This window comes from Schistocerca nitens, chromosome 9, assembly GCF_023898315.1.
Source record: "Schistocerca nitens isolate TAMUIC-IGC-003100 chromosome 9, iqSchNite1.1, whole genome shotgun sequence".
Taxonomy (NCBI): domain Eukaryota; kingdom Metazoa; phylum Arthropoda; class Insecta; order Orthoptera; family Acrididae; genus Schistocerca; species Schistocerca nitens.
In genome coordinates, this window is record NC_064622.1 from 38,847,663 (window position 1) to 38,864,523 (window position 16,861).

A 16,861-nucleotide genomic window follows, 5' to 3' on the forward strand; every position below is an offset into this window, starting at 1 on the left:
GAACCGTGCTTTTCACTTTCAGTCGTAATGCCTTATTGGTTGGGAGACCTCGGGAGATACGTTTAGCAGATGGTGATTAACTACTGTGTCAGTACGTTTTACTGTTGGTTCTATACTGCGTGTTATTGCTATGGCAGTTACTGTTTCTCTTTTACTTAACGCTACAGTCAGAACGTTGAACTGCAGATTGTTGCAAGTAATTTTATGATATATTGAGTTAATCATATAATGAGAAACAGTAGTTGAAAAAATTATCAGCAGCTCTTGACGGTTCTGAAATACGATATCTTCACTATACAGATGCCTGGAATGAAATCCAGGACGTAGGAGGCGCAGTCTGATGGTCTGTAACTCCACGCAACAACTTCTCCTTCTTTTTCCGACCAAATACCGGCGGCGAAAATTTCTTCCGCCACCAGGATTTTCTGACAACGAAGGCGATTTAAGACGTAGTCTGTAGATAGAGTTCCTGCTCCTCAATGACTGTCTATGGCGCTGTAGGTAAAACTGAAAAATTTATTGTACTTTACAACCTCATTCTACCGGTACGAAAAGAAAAGGCTCACTGTCAACCAAAACCTTAGAGCTATCGGTTTCTAAGCAAAATGAGTGTTCTAAGTAAGTGTACGGAAATTTAATCAGTCAACATTCAATACTACATTAGGGTTAATAGAGAAATCACTGTTGCTAATTCTGCAGTTTGGTTGCTACCAGTGCCCCAGTGCGATTGGGACTCAAAATACTCGTAAATGACAAACTCTATGATACACATCATATTATGGGTCATTTACTATAATTCATTCTATTGCAGTGTGCCCCTGGAACAATTTGACATGAGACCAGGGCTCTTTACTTCTCCTCAACAACAATCACAGTATCCCAAAATAGGTAATTTTGCACACTGGCAGAGAAAAACGAGGTACTGGTGCACCGCACATTGTTCTAAACATTGTACACAGTTTCTTGAAACACATCAAACAAGGATATAAAGTTGTCATTTTATGATACTACCAACAGTTCTAACGAAGGAGGACGCAGATTTTCGGATTGTGGTTCTCTCTACTGAGAATCTACTTGCAATGAGGTAAGTGAATTAAATAACATGATACACATAAACAAGATTTTCTTAGGTATGTTTCTTTTCAGTAAAACGACCCGGAATTGCTTATCCGATTCTATACGGTTCAGACAGGAATAGACGAAATAAAGCCATGTGAACGGAACTATGATCCCAATGCTGAATCAGTCTTCCACTGTGTAGCGGAATACGCACCGTGCATAAATTTAGAGCTCATTTAAACTATGTGCCTGACCAAGACTCGAAAGCAGAACGTCGCGTTACGTGGCCTGTTCGGATACTGATCGACTTACTCGGCACGGCTCACGAACCGCTCACACAGCTTCGATTCTCTCAGTATCCCTCTATTATTTCCATACACCAAAGAAGCGCTTAAAATCCTTATGAGAACTATAACTTTCATCATATTATTTTGATATTTAAAATAAATCTTATCTCTTCAGGTCAAGTTAAAAATAGGAAAAAGTGAAAAACCTTAAACAACAATGGTAGTAATACTTTCTAGTGCTCGGTTCCCTTAGACTGAGATGAGGACCTAATCCCGATACCGTTCAGAGGGAAGTGGTTATATAATATGGTGATTCGGCGTTTCTTTAATCGAATTTGTGTTGCCGAGGCTACACAGACTGATGATTCAGTGCACGTATTAAGTGGGCGTAACTTCTTCTTCCGACACGGCGCGCTGTTCAGATGGTTGTGTTTCGTTTCCTTTATGTATCTAGTTAGTTTTGAAACTTTTTTATATTCAGGGCTGAGACTCATTGCGATCCCTCTGTTGATTACCTAAGTAAATTTAAGATCCTACACCGTCAGACTGAAATTCTTAAAACAATAGTATAGAAAATACCCAGGTTTCTAAACATAACTATTATACACTACTGGCCATAAAAATTGCTACACCACGAAGATGACGTGCTACAGACGAGAAATTTAACCGACAGGAAGGAGATGCTGTGATATGCAAATGATTAACTTTTCAGAGCATTCACACAAGGTTGGCGCCGGTGGCGACACTTACAACGTGCTGACACGAGGAAAGTTTCCAACCGATTTCTCATACGTCAACAGATGTTGACCGGCGTTGCCTGGTGAAACGTTGTTGTGATACCTCTTGTAAGGAGGAGAAATGCGTACCATCACGTTTCGGACTTTGATAAAGGTCAGATTGTAGCCTATCGCGATTGGGATTTATCCTCTCGCGACACTGCTGCTCGCGTTGGTCGAGATCCAATGACTGTTAGCAGAATATGGAATCGGTGGGTTCAGGAGGGTAATACGGATCGCAGTGCTCGATACCAACGGCCTCGTATCACTAGCAGTCGAGATGACAGGCATCTTATCCGCATGACTGTAACGGATCGTGCAGCCACGTCTCGATGCCTGGGTCAACAGATGGGGACGTTTGCAAGACAACAACCATCTGCACAAACAGTTCGACGACGTTTGCAGCTGCATGGACTATCAGCTCGGAGACCATGGCTACGGTTACCCTTGACGCTGCATCACAGACAGGAGCGTATGCGATGGTGTACTCAACGACGAACCTGGGTGTACAAATGCCAAAATGTCATTTTTTCGGATGAATCCAGGTTCTGTTTAAAGGATGATGATGGTCGCATCCGTGTTTGGTGACATCGCAGTGAACGCACGTTGGAAGCGTCTATTCGTCATCGCCATACTCGCGTATCACCCGTCGTGATGGTATGGGGTGCCATTGGTTACACGTCTCGGTCACCTCTTGTTCGCATTAACGGCACTTTGAACAGTGGACGTTACATTTCAGATGTGTTACGGCCAGTGGCTCTACCCTTTATTCGATCCCTGCGAAATCCTACATTTCAGCAGGATAATGCACGAGCGCAAGTTGCATGTCCTGTACGGGCCTTTCTGGATTCAGAAAATGTTCGACTGCTGCCCTGGCCGTCACATTCTCCAGATCTCTCACCAAATCAAAACGCCTGGTCAATGGTGGCCGACCAACTGGCTCGTCAAATACGCCAGTCACTACTCTTGATGAACTGTGGTATCGTGTTGAAGCTGCATGGGCAGCTGTACCTGTACATGCCATCCAAGTTGTGTTTGACTCAATGTCCAGGTGTATCAAGGCCGTTATTACGTCCAGAGGTGGTTGTTCTGGGTACTGATTTCTCAGGATCTATGCACCCAAATTGCGTGAAAATGTAATCACATGCCAGTTCTAGTGTAATATATTTGTCCAATGAATACTTGTTTATCATCTGCATTTCTTCTTGGTGTAGCAATTTTAATGGCCTGTAGTGTATTTAGGCAGTGGAAGGACCCACCAGTTTCGCTGGAGAAAGTTTGCTACACCAGTGGCGTTGATACTACACTGTGAAAGTGGCCCACAACAGTCAATCTTGGACGTTGCCATCGAAAGCTTCGGATTTCATCCAAATTTGACACGGCAAGCAAACACAGACCTTTTTATGCAAGGTAGGCCGCTTTATAATCTAAATGTGGAACTGATATGGATTGACGAAGCGGTAGACAAATAGATCAACGAGATGGGTACGGTCACAGATCGTTATAGGTGCAGAATGAATTTTTGATCGTTTTTCTATCGTTGCTGTCGTGCTTGTGGCCATGTGGTACGAATCAGGTCTAACACACATTAATTCTCGTCATTAACGACACCTAAGAATTTTGAATTTTCGACCCTATTTATAATTTCGTGACCATACGTTACGCTTACCAACGGTAAACTACCCCTAAATGTGCAGCACTCCATATGTTGTGTCTTTTTTAAAACTGACGGTGAGACCATTCGGAGAAAACCAGTCAATGATATTTTCAAGAACGTTGCTTACCATTTTCTCTGTTTCTGTATATATGCTTGGATTAATTACAATACTGTCCGCCCCTGCCAGCTGTTTCATTGTAGCCATTTTTGTTACTGGTTGTAGTGGTTAATAAAAAAATGAAAAATAGGAGAAGAGAGACCGTGAAAAAGGGAAAGAATGAAAAGCTAATCAGACTTCGATTACAGAAAATCTATCGGACTTCGTTATTCAGAAAAGCTATTGTTGGGGTGGTCCTTGTGGCGTTTTTGAGCAAAAGTTAAACCAATTTCCACTACAAAATTTTTTGAAAAGGAACAGAGAACAACAAAATGTAACTGACAGGGGGAAATGGCGTAGCTTTGAGTTCATTCTTTACCAGGTTAACTTGTCTTCTTTCGGGCGGCGTCCAGATCTTCAAAAATCTCCATTTTGCGTGAAAAGTCTGCTCCGAAATCTTGCAATCGTCCAGGAATTTCTAATGTATACAAAACCGTCTTGATCTTAAATACAATTTATTTTAGTTGCTTCTCTCCATCCTCCGAATTTCATAATAACTTCCACAATGTCTACACATTACAATGAGACTAGCTATTAAGTTTTTTACGTCAGCATCAGATCACGTCTGCCTTCAGCTTCGGCTAACAAGAGACAATTGAAAACGGATAGAAAAACAAAAAAGGTTACAATTTTTGGTATTTTCTCTGCCGTCGAGCGCTCATACCGCTGCGACGGGATATTTTTTATCCGAGGGAACGAGCGTAGCGCGGCGAAATTCAAAGTCCCGCTACATGGTTTTGTGGAAAAAAAAGAGTGGTCAGCCCGACGGAATGTCATACCTACCGGCCCGGGTTCGATTTTCGGCTGGGTCGGATATTTTCTCTGCTCAGGGACTGGGTGTTGTGTTGTCCTTATCATCGTTACTTCATCCCCATCGACACGCAAGTCGCCGAAGTGGCGTCAACTCGAAAGACTTGCACCAGGCGAACGGTGTACCCGACGGGAGGCCCTAGCCACACGGCATTTCCATTTCCATTTCAATTACAATACTAGTGTCATCTACAAAAGGACTGATTCCTTAAAACTGCATAGTAAACTCTTAAGTTTTTGAACTGACAGCTTAGTCTCTCTAAGTTTTGTATCAATTGATATTCTTTGCAACAACGTTACCGTTGTGGGGAAACATGCATTTGCGTTCTGCACACGGAAGACGTTTACAAGTGTTTGACGATAAATCTGCAGGTACCGCCTTCTGTTATGCCCCTTCCGGAACAGGTGTCTATTTAATACATGTCATGTCTGGCCGTTCTGACTACTACACACTTGGCATCGGGCTGGCATAAATTTCCGCTAAGGCGCAGATGTGAATCGAACCGCCTACACTTACGGCGTGATTCACGGCGCGTGGGGCGAATGCAGGACACGACGTCTCCACTGACACGACTTCACTCTCGATCAGACCAAGAGTAACATTTCATACAGTATCAAACGGCACAACGAAAGTTTGAACAATGCAACTTGGTTTCATAGGTCTTTCGGCAGTTTTCTTATTGATCTGTCCTCTCTTTGTTGGCTAACCGTGAGACGAAAGACGCAGATAATTTATAAAAGTTCGTATGTCGTCTGAGCGCATTTCGGTAGGAAACTCAATTCTAAGATTCCATTATGGTGGTCATCTCATGATCAGTGATCAGGCTGCCACACTACCCTGTCTACAGTATCAGTCTGTGTATCACATTTTAATAGGTAGTGTATGCATAATAGCCGGCCGGAGTGGCCGTGCGGTTCTAGGCGATACAGTCTGGAATCGGGCATGGATGTGTGTGATGTCCTTAGGTTAGTTAGGTTTAAGTAGTTCTAAGTTCTAGGGGACTGATGACCACAGCAGTTGAGTCCCATAGTGCTCAGAGCCATTTTGTATGCATAATAACATTTATTTAATTTACGTAAGGTGGATGTTGAGTTTAAGTTTGGAGGGTTTCTTTTTGTTAACAGGGGCTTATCGTAGCCGAAACATTCATCTCCCTGTACATTCATCCCTGTACAGTCACTTAGTGGCTAAAATCGGCACTGTTGAGTTGCACGTGTCCTCTTAGTTCAACAGCAAGTCTCGTTCCCGGCGGTACCTTCGCGTTTAGTGGGCTCTCATCTCACGTGGGTTTAATAATCATCAAACAGGTGTCTTTTCCTTCTGTCAAATTGTCGAGCCTGCAGTGGTAGTAAAGAACGCTATCTTCAAGTTACGTAAGGATTATTTCATGAATTCCCATGTTTTCTCTGTCAGTAATAATTTTTTTCTGAGACGAATACGAGAAGCAGTTGGTAATTTTCCATTATAAGCGCATTTGTGAATGTATAAATGGATGAAAAATTCTGTTGCAAAAAAAGAAACCCTCGCTCTTACTCTAGACCTAAACTCCACATCCACCTCACTTACAAAAGACTCGCGGGCTTCTTAGCGTACGACCGCCAGACTGGCACACATTCGATGTACCGGGTGATCAAAAAGTCAGTATAAATCTGAAAACTTAATAAACCACGGAATAATGTAGATAGAGTGGTTAAAATTGAGATACCTGCTTGGAATGACATGGGGTTTTATTAGAACAAAAAAAAAAGTTCTCAAAATGTCCGACAAATGCGCGTCGTTTGGTGATGATCGTGTGCTCAGCCACCACTTTCGTCATGTTTGGCCGCCCAGCTCCCCAGACGTCAGTCCGTGCGATTATTGGCTTTGGGGTTACCTGAAGTCGCAAGTGTATCGTGATCGACCGACATCCCTAGGGATGCTGAAAGAACAACATCCGACGCCAATGCCTCACCATAACTCCGAACATGCTTTACAGTGCTGTTTGCAACATTATTCCTCAACTACAGCTATTGTTGAGGAATGATGGTGGACATATTGGGCATTTCCTGTAAAGAACATCATCTTTGCTTTGTCTTACTTTGTTATGCTAATTATTGCTATTCTGATCAGATGAAGCGCCATCTGTCGGACATTTTTTGAACTTTTGTATTTTTTTTTGTTCTAATGAAACCCCATGTCATTCCAAGCATGTGTGTCAATTTGTACCTCTCTATCTACATTATTCCGTGATTTATTCAGTTTTCAAATTTATACTGACTTTTTGATCATCCGATAGGTTTTGCTTGCGGGACCCATCGAGGTGTCTTTCGCAATGCCAGCGGAGCGTCTCTTTGCACTCCAAATAAACCAGTTCTATAGAAGATGCGACTACATATGCAGAAAATACACTCTAACAATAAAAAGATATGCACCACGATGGAGTTATGCAAATTAGTGACAAATAGATATTCGTATAGGTTTCGAGAGAAAATGTAAAACTGTAAACTATGGTGGTCGATGGAAGAACGTGTGACCCTGCAGCTCAATTTCGCCATTCAGATGGCAAGAATAGGTAAACAGGGGACATGTCGATACCATGGCATGAAGTCTTTGCGAATTTCATTCCGTGCACTCAGTTGGACAGCAACTGACTGGCGCGTGGACAGTATCCCTAGATGGCCTTTGAGCGAGGACGTGTAGCTGGGTCCAAAGAAGCCGGTTGCAGTAACCGGTGAATCGCTCAACATTTGAGATTGGCAGAAATGGATGAACCGTGGCCGAACACAGTGTCAGGAAGAAAGCAGTCAACATAGAGAGATGACAGAACGAGAGCACTGAGCAATCGTCAGAGATGCACTCAGAGTCCCGGATTCATCAAATGGTTCAAATGGCTCTGAGCACTGTGGGACTTAAGATCTGAGGTTATCAGTCCCCTAGACTTGTTGTTGTTGTTGTTGTGGTCTTCAGTCCAGAGACTGGTTTGATGCAGCTCTCCATGCTACTCTATCCTGTGCAAGCTTCTTCATCTCCCAGTACCTACTGCAGCCTACATCCTTCTGAATCTGCTTTGTGTATTCATCTCTTGGTCTCCCTCTACGATTTTTACCCTCCACTCTGCCCTCCAGTACTAAATTGGTGATCCCTTGATCCCTCACAACATGTCCTACCAACTGATCCCTTTTTCTAGTCAAGTTGTGCCACAAAATCCTCTTCTCCCCAATTCTATTCCCCCTAGAATTAGAACTACTTAAACCTAAGGACATCGCACACATCCATGCCCGAGGCAGGATTCGAACCTGCGACCGTAGCAGCAGCGCGGTTCCGGACTGAAGCGCCTAGAACCGCTCGGCCACAACGGCCGGTCCGGATTCACCATTATCATCGATCCGACATCGCTTGCAGCGCCTGTCCTGGGCTCGTGACCATATTGTTTAGACCCCAGATGACAGTAAAACTGTTGCGTGATCAAATGAGTCTCGATTTAAGATGGTAAGAGCTTATGGTAGGGTTCGACAGTGACCAAAACGATCATGAATAGGCGGTTCATTCAAATAGGGCTGAGTTCATGGCCCACCTTGCTTCTACTGTATTGACCTCTGAATGCCAACAAGCCCGTTGGCAGTGGTGTCCGACAGATTCGGCCAGTAATCTCATTCACCTACCCCAGTAAAAGAGATTACAGGTGGAATGTGTCTTCAGTGACAATCCGGACATTGGTGGGATACCAACCTGACTGTCGCCGGGCATACGGCCCGAAACCTGGAATGATGGTATGGGGTGCCGTTTCACTTCATAGCACGGCCCCTTTGTTTGTTATCCGCAAAACCACTACAGTACAGACGTACGTCGACGATACTCTGCTCCCGGTGTTGTCGCCCTTCATCGCAAGCCATTCTAAGCTAAAAATTTCAGGAAGGCAATGCCGGTACGCCCGCCTATTGTGAGAATTTCTACTGCTTGTCCTCGTGCGTTGTAAACCGTAGCCTGGCCAACAACGTCCCCGGATCTCCTCACAAACTCAGAACGATTGGAGCATTACGGGCAGGTCTCTCCAACCAGCTTTGGATTTTGAGTACCTAACGCTCCAATTGGGCAGAATTTGCCACGACATCCCTCAAGAGGACATCCAACAACTCTATCAATCAATACCAAACACAGAAGGTAGACGATATAAAGTTAGTTCGTAGTAAAAGTACTTCTGTTACTGATAAATCAGATATATGTACTGTATTTAACAATCATTTTCTGAGCATTGCTGGCGAATAAAATAAAAATTTAGTTTCTACAGGGGTCGTATAACCCTCTTGGCAAATGCCTTTCCGGGATTGAGATCTGAAATACTTCTCAGTGATACAGACAAGGGGGAGTTGAGTCAATAATTAAATCACTAAAAACTAAGGACTCTCATGGATAGGATTTAGTGCGTAGTGGAATATTAAAGTATTGCACTGCACATCTTAGCCCTGTACTAAGCTATACTTGTAACTTTTCCTTTAAGGACAGTCAGTTTCCTGAACGATTAAAGTACTCAGTAGTAAAGAAGCTTTATAAAAAGGGAGAAAGGGATAATGTAGACAATTTTAGATTTATTTCTATGCCACCAGTGTTTGCTAAAGCTATTAACAAGTTTGTGTACATAAGGTTAATTGACCATTTTATATCACAAGATTTGCTATCAAATGTACAGTTCGGCTTTAGAAGTCGTTTAACAACTGAAAATGCAATATTCTCTTTTCTCTGTGAGGTACTGGATGGGTTAAACAAAAGATTTACAACGCTAGGTATTTTTTTTTATTTATTAAGACGTTTGATTGTATTCGTGTTGACCACAAAATATTGCTCCAGACACTGGACCCTTACGGAATACGGGGAGTAGCTCACAATTAGTTCACCTCTTACTTCAGTAACAGCCAGCAAAAGATCATTATTGAAAGTGTTCAGAATGGCTGTGATGTGGGGTCTGAGTGGAGTACGGTTGAGTAGGGGTGCCACAGGGATCAGTGTCAGGGCCACTCCTGTTCCTTATTGATATAAATGATATGCCCTCTAGTATTACAGGTAACTCTAAAATATTTCTGTTTGCTGATGATACTTGCTTGGTAGTAAAGGATGTTGTGTGCAACACTGGCTCGGTTTCAAATAGAGCAGTTCATGCCATAAGTTTATGGCTTGTAGAAAATAAACTAACGATAAATCACTGTAAGACTCAGTTTTTACAGTTTCTAACACACAATTCAACAAAACCTGAAGTTTTAATTTCGCGGAATGGGCATATGACTAGTTAAACTGAATAGTTCAAATTTCTACGTGTTCTGATAGATAGTAAACTGTCGTGGAAAACCCACGTTCAAGATCTTGTTCAGAGACTTAATGCTGCCATTTTTACTATTCGAATGGTCTCTGAAGTGAATGATCGTCCGACACGAAAATTAGTCTACTTTGCTTATTTTGATTCACTTATGTCGTACGGTATTATAGTTTGGGGTAATTCTGCCCATTCTAAAAGGATATTTTTGTCTCAGAAACGGGCGGCTCGGTCAATAAGTGGTGTAAGATCACGAACCTCTTGTCGAGCACTGTTCACGGGTCTGGGTATTTTGACATTGGCCTCTCTCTCTATATATATATATATTCCTCACTGTCATTTCTTATTAACAATATTAGCTTATTCCGAAGAATAAACAGCTTTCACTCAGTTAATAGTCGACAGAAATCAAACCTGCATTTGGATCAGACTTCCTTAACTCTTGTGCAGAAAGGCGCGCGGCATACTACAAGCTACCACAAGAATTCAAAAATCTTTACAGTAATCTACGCGCTTTCAAATTGAAACTGAAGAGTTTGCTCATGGTTCACTCCTTCTATTCTGTCGAGGAGTTCCTTGAAAAATTAAGCTGGTTCTTGTTGATTGCGTTTACTTAAACTTACGGCTTAATATTTTTCGGTTTCATAAACATTTTACTTTTGTCTGTTATTACTTTTATGTTGTAATTTCATGTACTGACAAGCTCCATGACCTTTGATGTGTGCTCATCAATTTGGTCCTACTGAACTCGACGTGTAAATAAATAAATAAAATAAATAAGGATCAGAGATGTACCAACACGTTACTGAGTTTCTCAATTTCTGAAGCTCTTTCTCTTGAATAAATCTTCCAGTTTTTCTGAAATTGTACTCATCTACCGATTTCCGACGAATTCTGATAATTCCTTAGTGGCGCGTCGTTCCTCTTTCTTTTTTTTTCAGAGACAAACATAATGAGCAGTTCATAATTGGAGCTTACAAGCGCCTTTGAGGAGATACAGAGGACTGAACTTTTTAGTGTGACAAACCTTTCTTGCAGAAAAAGAAGCCCTCACTCTTACTCGCTTACTCGAGACGTTAACTCCACGTCCATCTCACTTACAAACCGCTCTCAGGCTGCTTAGAGCACCAGGCCAAGGGCTGTCAGTCTGGTACAGTTCTGATGTAGGTTTCGCTATGTTAGCGGAGTACCTCTTTGCTATCCAGATAAACAAGATCTGTAGTGGTTGTGACTACAGGCAAAGAAAATAATTATACAGGATGAACCCACAACTCTACGGCAGAATTCCGGAGAATGTTTAAGGATACCTTCCCCTGTATTTTGTTACAAGCGAAACGCGGTCTGCGGTGGCTCGATACAGAGTATTAACGCGATTTTTATTTTCTGGCTTATTATTTTTCTGTGGGAATAACTTAACAACAATAAAAGAGTACGAGTTTGTTATTTTAGGTCCTGAGGTGTTGGTTATGCCTGAAAAACTCCAGAGGAGACGAGTAAAAATAAAAAGTTAATGAATTATGATACGGATTATTTTTAAAATACCAGTCAATTACCTCCCGAAAGAATTCAATGATTATCTCAAAATGTCAACGTCCTTCATGCATATCTCGTAATGGCAGCGGCGTTAAAATAAGAGAAATGGGATCTGCTATAGTAATTTGCTTTCAGTCGTTCTTCCCGTGAGCTATTCTCAATGTAGGAGTGGAAGGTTCGAGAGAGATATGGAGACATGATGGCTATACTGTCTGACCTTCACCACACACCGGACTGTCACTTTCAACACAAATTTGGATTTGAAACTGTTGCCCATTATTGATTTTTCGAAATCAAACAGACCAACTCGGACATAAATGAAGAAACGTCCACTTGAACCTTCAGACAGTACCACGAGACATCAATCATCTTTTAAATTTTTGCTGGACTTGGCTATTCAGAAAACGATAGAGGAAACGGTAGTACAGGGATGTATGTACTTCAAATGATAGAGTTTCATTCATCACTGGCTACGAAATGTTCACAAGTAGATGATCCCATGATAACATGAAGCTCCGTGATGAAACACGAGTCATGCTCAGATAGCGTAACTCTTGTCCCGTTGCCGCCGTAAAGTAGGGATCCGGGTTGAGATCCTGATACGACACACATTTTAATCTGTTGCATATAATCACAAAAAATGAGCCTCGTTGTGCCATTCAAGACAGAAATGTTCTATGCTATGATACAAATGAAGTGTGCAGTGGTTAGAAGAAGAGAAATGTGATGATAAACTGAAGTTTTTTTCTTTGTCTTCGTTGTTATGCCTCGCAGTTATGTAAGTAACATAGGTATGTAACGTCTTTTGCGACTGGACTAAATAAGACATTTATTACACTGACGTAAGTAAGGTTTTCATTACAGCCGCAAAAGATTGCATATATCCTATATTACTTGTGAAGTTTTCAGTTCGTATGATACACGCCGTGTTCCGAAGTTTTAGATAATCGCCTTGAACCTGCCATAAAGACTCAACATCATTGTGGACTTTCATAATGGCCTCCAGACGTCGAGCGGATGCTTGTGTGCACTTAAAACGAAACCCATCCCACTTTTCGGGTGAGCTACATTATGTCTAAATGTGTGTATACTACAGCTGAGTTCTGTGAGTTTAATACGACAAGCTTGTAAAAAGAAGCGGAAGGAAAGAGACCGTTATACTAAATGAAAATGTTTACATGAAAATCTTGGGTATCAGCTACAACTTCCTTACGAATCAACAGCCGAAATTGCACTGTATTAAATATAAAAAGTGTTTCAACTATGTTCAGATAATTATGTAAATTTGTTATACGGATCTATTTAATCCACAACCGTAACTGCATTGTATTAGATACAAAAAGTATTTTAACTATTGTCAGCGGATTGTGTAAATTTGTTATACGGATGTATTTGCTGCTACTCAATTAGGACACAATCGATTAAGCAAGCATGCTCTTCTGTATTCACGCCCCGTTGAACTTATTTTCTGTTGCTAATGAAATGTCGTTTAAGTGCAACGCCCTAAAACACTGTGGGAAGTTCAGAATTTAACCCAAGACACTGGGGCACAGCTTGCTGATGACAGATCCCTAAACACCACCTTTCTTCATTCGTTCACAAAGACCTATTAATTAAATAGTCATCCTCCAACAGAAGTCGCACCAGCTGTTAGCGAGCACACACAAGAGCCCTTTACCTACTTGGGCTAAAGGCTACTTTAAAGCCTTTGGTACTACTTTTGGAAGTAGATACATAAACTGCATAAACCTAAATATTGTGAACTTCAATTAGATACACGCGAGATAACATCACAAACATAAAATTTATCAGTGCCGTGGTCAAATATCACACAATACGGTATATATATTATAGCAGAATCCTCTTGTTGTGTACATAGTTCCGCGTAGTCAGCGCTTACACAACTTTCCCAGTAGAGCGCGCCCCGCTAAGCACAACAGCGCAGGCGCAGCGCTCGTCCGTCTCCACTCTGCGAGATGGCGCTGCCTTAGACACGGACCAAATTCTGCTTCCGCCGATCCGCGTATTAATATGTAACGCAGCCAATGAGATTGCTGCTAACATAGAACCTTTTCTCCTCGCGGATCACACTCGCGCAGTGATACTTGAACGCGCGAGGTATTATAACGAGCGTACAGACCTCCGATTAGTCAGTTTGCATTTGTCTGCATTAGTCTGTACCAGTCTCTGCATTTGTCTGTACCAGTCTATAGTCAAGTTTCAGTCTGCGCCTAATAAGATTATCATATTCCTGTACATAGCCATGAAGAGAAATGTATAGACCCTTTGTCAAGTATCAGAGATATGTGAGAATAAGATTAATGTACCAAGACCAAAGGAACTTCAGATTGTCAATTGTAAACAGCATCCAGAATGAAATTACGTAATGTCTATGCTTTTTATTATTTTAATAAATGTGTGTGAAAATTAATCAAGTTCTGTTTAAAGTTGGTCACCGTCAATCTGCTACTCTAAGCGTGCAAGTGGCATTTCTATCGTCTGACCCAACGGCAGAAGATAAACACGCCACGATAAGACCACGAGACATATTGCTGACACTCGCCTACTTCGTTAGAGCGACAAGTCAAATAATCTGATGGTGTGTGTACCGAAGGTCTTACAGTATGTACACCGCACGAGGTGCACAAGTAAAGCAGGCAAAGCCGGCCGAAGTGGCCGTGCGGTTAAAGGCGCTGCAGTCTGGAACCGCAAGACCGCTACGGTCGCAGGTTCGAATCCTGCCTCGGGCATAGATGTGTGTTATGTCCTTAGGTTAGTTAGGTTTAAGTAGTTCTAAGTTCTAGGGGACTGATGACCTCAGAATTTAAGTCCCATAGTGCTCAGAGCCATGTGAACCATTTGAACCGAGCACCACAAAAATATTCACTATCAATTTACTGTTAAGATTGAGCACACTTCACATGAGACGCGAGTCACCGAATCAGGCAGATGACTATTGGAGCCTATGGCCTCACTCCTCATAAGGAACAAAGCCAATCTTGTCTCTCACAGCACGCTAGATCGTTTAAAACAGTACGGAATAAGAAAGAAGAGCTACAGCTATTGAGATTCCACCCACCTGCCTATTGATGGAGGAGGAAGTGCGTCACCAGGTGGCGATCTTCCAGACACCTGCCGTTCTGACGCAGTGCCGTAACCACCTCCAGCCGCCAACAGCAGAGATGACCTCTGCCACTGGCAGAGATCTCGGCTGTGGAGGATGTCTTCGGCGATCATGGATCTAGCGGGTGCTGTGGAGCGTGTGTCACGTCCAGAAGCGAGACACCAGATGGCTGTTGCTGGTAGTCGGATCTTTCGGTAGTTGAACGTCCCCCTGCAACACATGCCATAACTCCATTTCACCAAGACAAAAGTTTTCCTAGAGATCAGTCTTTCGATTGGTTTGCTGTGTCCATCTTTTCCATTTCGACTACAATTATTATTTCTTGAATTTGTCCCCCTTAGACGTTTTTCTACAAATGCTCCTTCCAGCGGCAGGTTAAGTGCATTGACAAAGAAAGGAGCACCCACGAAGAGAGGCTTAGGAAACGATACTCCATGGTCATGAGCGCATGTGACGTTATTTCAGTGATTACACTTGTCCGTATGAGTCACTTATCAGAGTGATGTAAACCCCCTCTGGCCTAGAAGTATGCATTTGTTCGGTTGGGAAAGGTGTAATAAAGACGTTCTATCCTCTCTTGAAGTATGGTGACCCACAGCAGTTGTAACAAGTCCTTGATAGGCCTATCTTGGATACTGGCACTTCGACTGAGTTGATGTCCAAGCTGGTCCCACACACGTTGTAATGGGGACAGATCTACATCTGCACGTCTACATCTACAACTACATGGTTACTCTGCAATTCACACTTAAGTGCCTGGCAGAGGGTTCATCGAACCATTTTCATACTACTTCTCTATCATTCCACTCTCGAATGACGCGTGGGAAAAAGGAACACCTAAATCTTTCCGTTCGAGCTCTGATTTCTCTTATTTTATTATGATGATCATTTCTCCATACGTAGGTGGGTGTCAACAAAATATTTTCGCATTCGGAAGAGAAAGTTGGTGATTGAAATTTCGTAAATAGATCTCGCCGCAAAGAAAGCCGCCTTTGTTTCAGAGACTGCCACCCCAACTCGCGTATCATATCAGTGACACTCTCACCCCTACTGCACGATAACACGAAACGACCTGCCCTTCTTTGCACTTTTTCGATGTCCTCTGTCAATCCTACCTGGTAAGGATCCCACACCGCGCAGCAATATTCCAGCAGAGGACGGACAAGTGTAATGTAGGCTGTCTCTTTATTGGGTTTTTCGCATCTTGCTAAGTGTTTTGCCGACATCTGAGGATCTTGCTGGTCACGGGAGTATCTCCACATCACCGAGACAGTTCATAGAGACACATGCGTGTGTGGACGAGCGCACTGCTACCGAAAAACGGCATCACTACACTGTCGCTTGAGTGGTAACACATGACGACATAGATGTCCGTGACGTATCACCAGCGTTCCGTCAGTCAATACCAGCTGTGACCTGTAGTCATACCCTATGGCTCCCAACACCATACTCGCCGATGGTGGTCATCTGGGGTCGCGCAGAACCGCGATTCGTCACTGAGCACGACGCGGTGCCATTCGTCAGCACTTCCTGGTCACGGTACCATGCCAGACGTAGCCGTTTGTGTTAGCAGCAGCCTAAGCATGTCACGGTGACTCCGACTAATGATGCGGGATGGTACACAATGTTGCAAGAAGTCCACTCTTGTTCTCGGAAGGCGGAAGAAGATGCTAAAGGGCTACGATATATGGTGATACTGTCTTGTTGTGGTCAGATGTGGTAGAGTGAAACCCTGACGACGATTATGCCTGCTATGACGTTCATATACAGGGTGGTCCATTCATCGTGACCGGGCCTAATATCTCACAAAATAAGCATCAAACTAAAAAACTACAAAGAACGAAACTCGTCTAGCTTGAAGGGGCAAACGAGATGGCGCTATGGTTGGCCCGCTATATGGCGCTGACATAGGTAAAACGGATATGAACTGGGTTTTCTTTTTAAATAGGAACCCCCATTTTTATTACATTTTCGTGTAGCACGTAAAGAAATATGAATGTTTTAGTTGGACCACTTTTTTCGCTTTGTGATAGATGGCGATGTAATTGTCACGAACATATGGCTACAATTTTAGACGAACAGTTGGTAACAGGTACGTTTTCTAAATTAAAATACAGAACGTAGGTACGTTTGAACATTTTATTTCGGTTGTTCCAATGTGATACATGTACCT

The 16,861-nt window shown here is 42.6% G+C and overlaps 1 protein-coding gene across 1 annotated transcript in view; it reads left to right on the plus strand.

The window, feature by feature from the left end:
- Positions 1-16,861, plus strand: part of LOC126202959 (translation initiation factor IF-2-like) — a 138,068-nt gene that overhangs the window by 60,576 nt on the left and 60,631 nt on the right. The gene's annotated exons all lie outside the window — the stretch shown is intronic.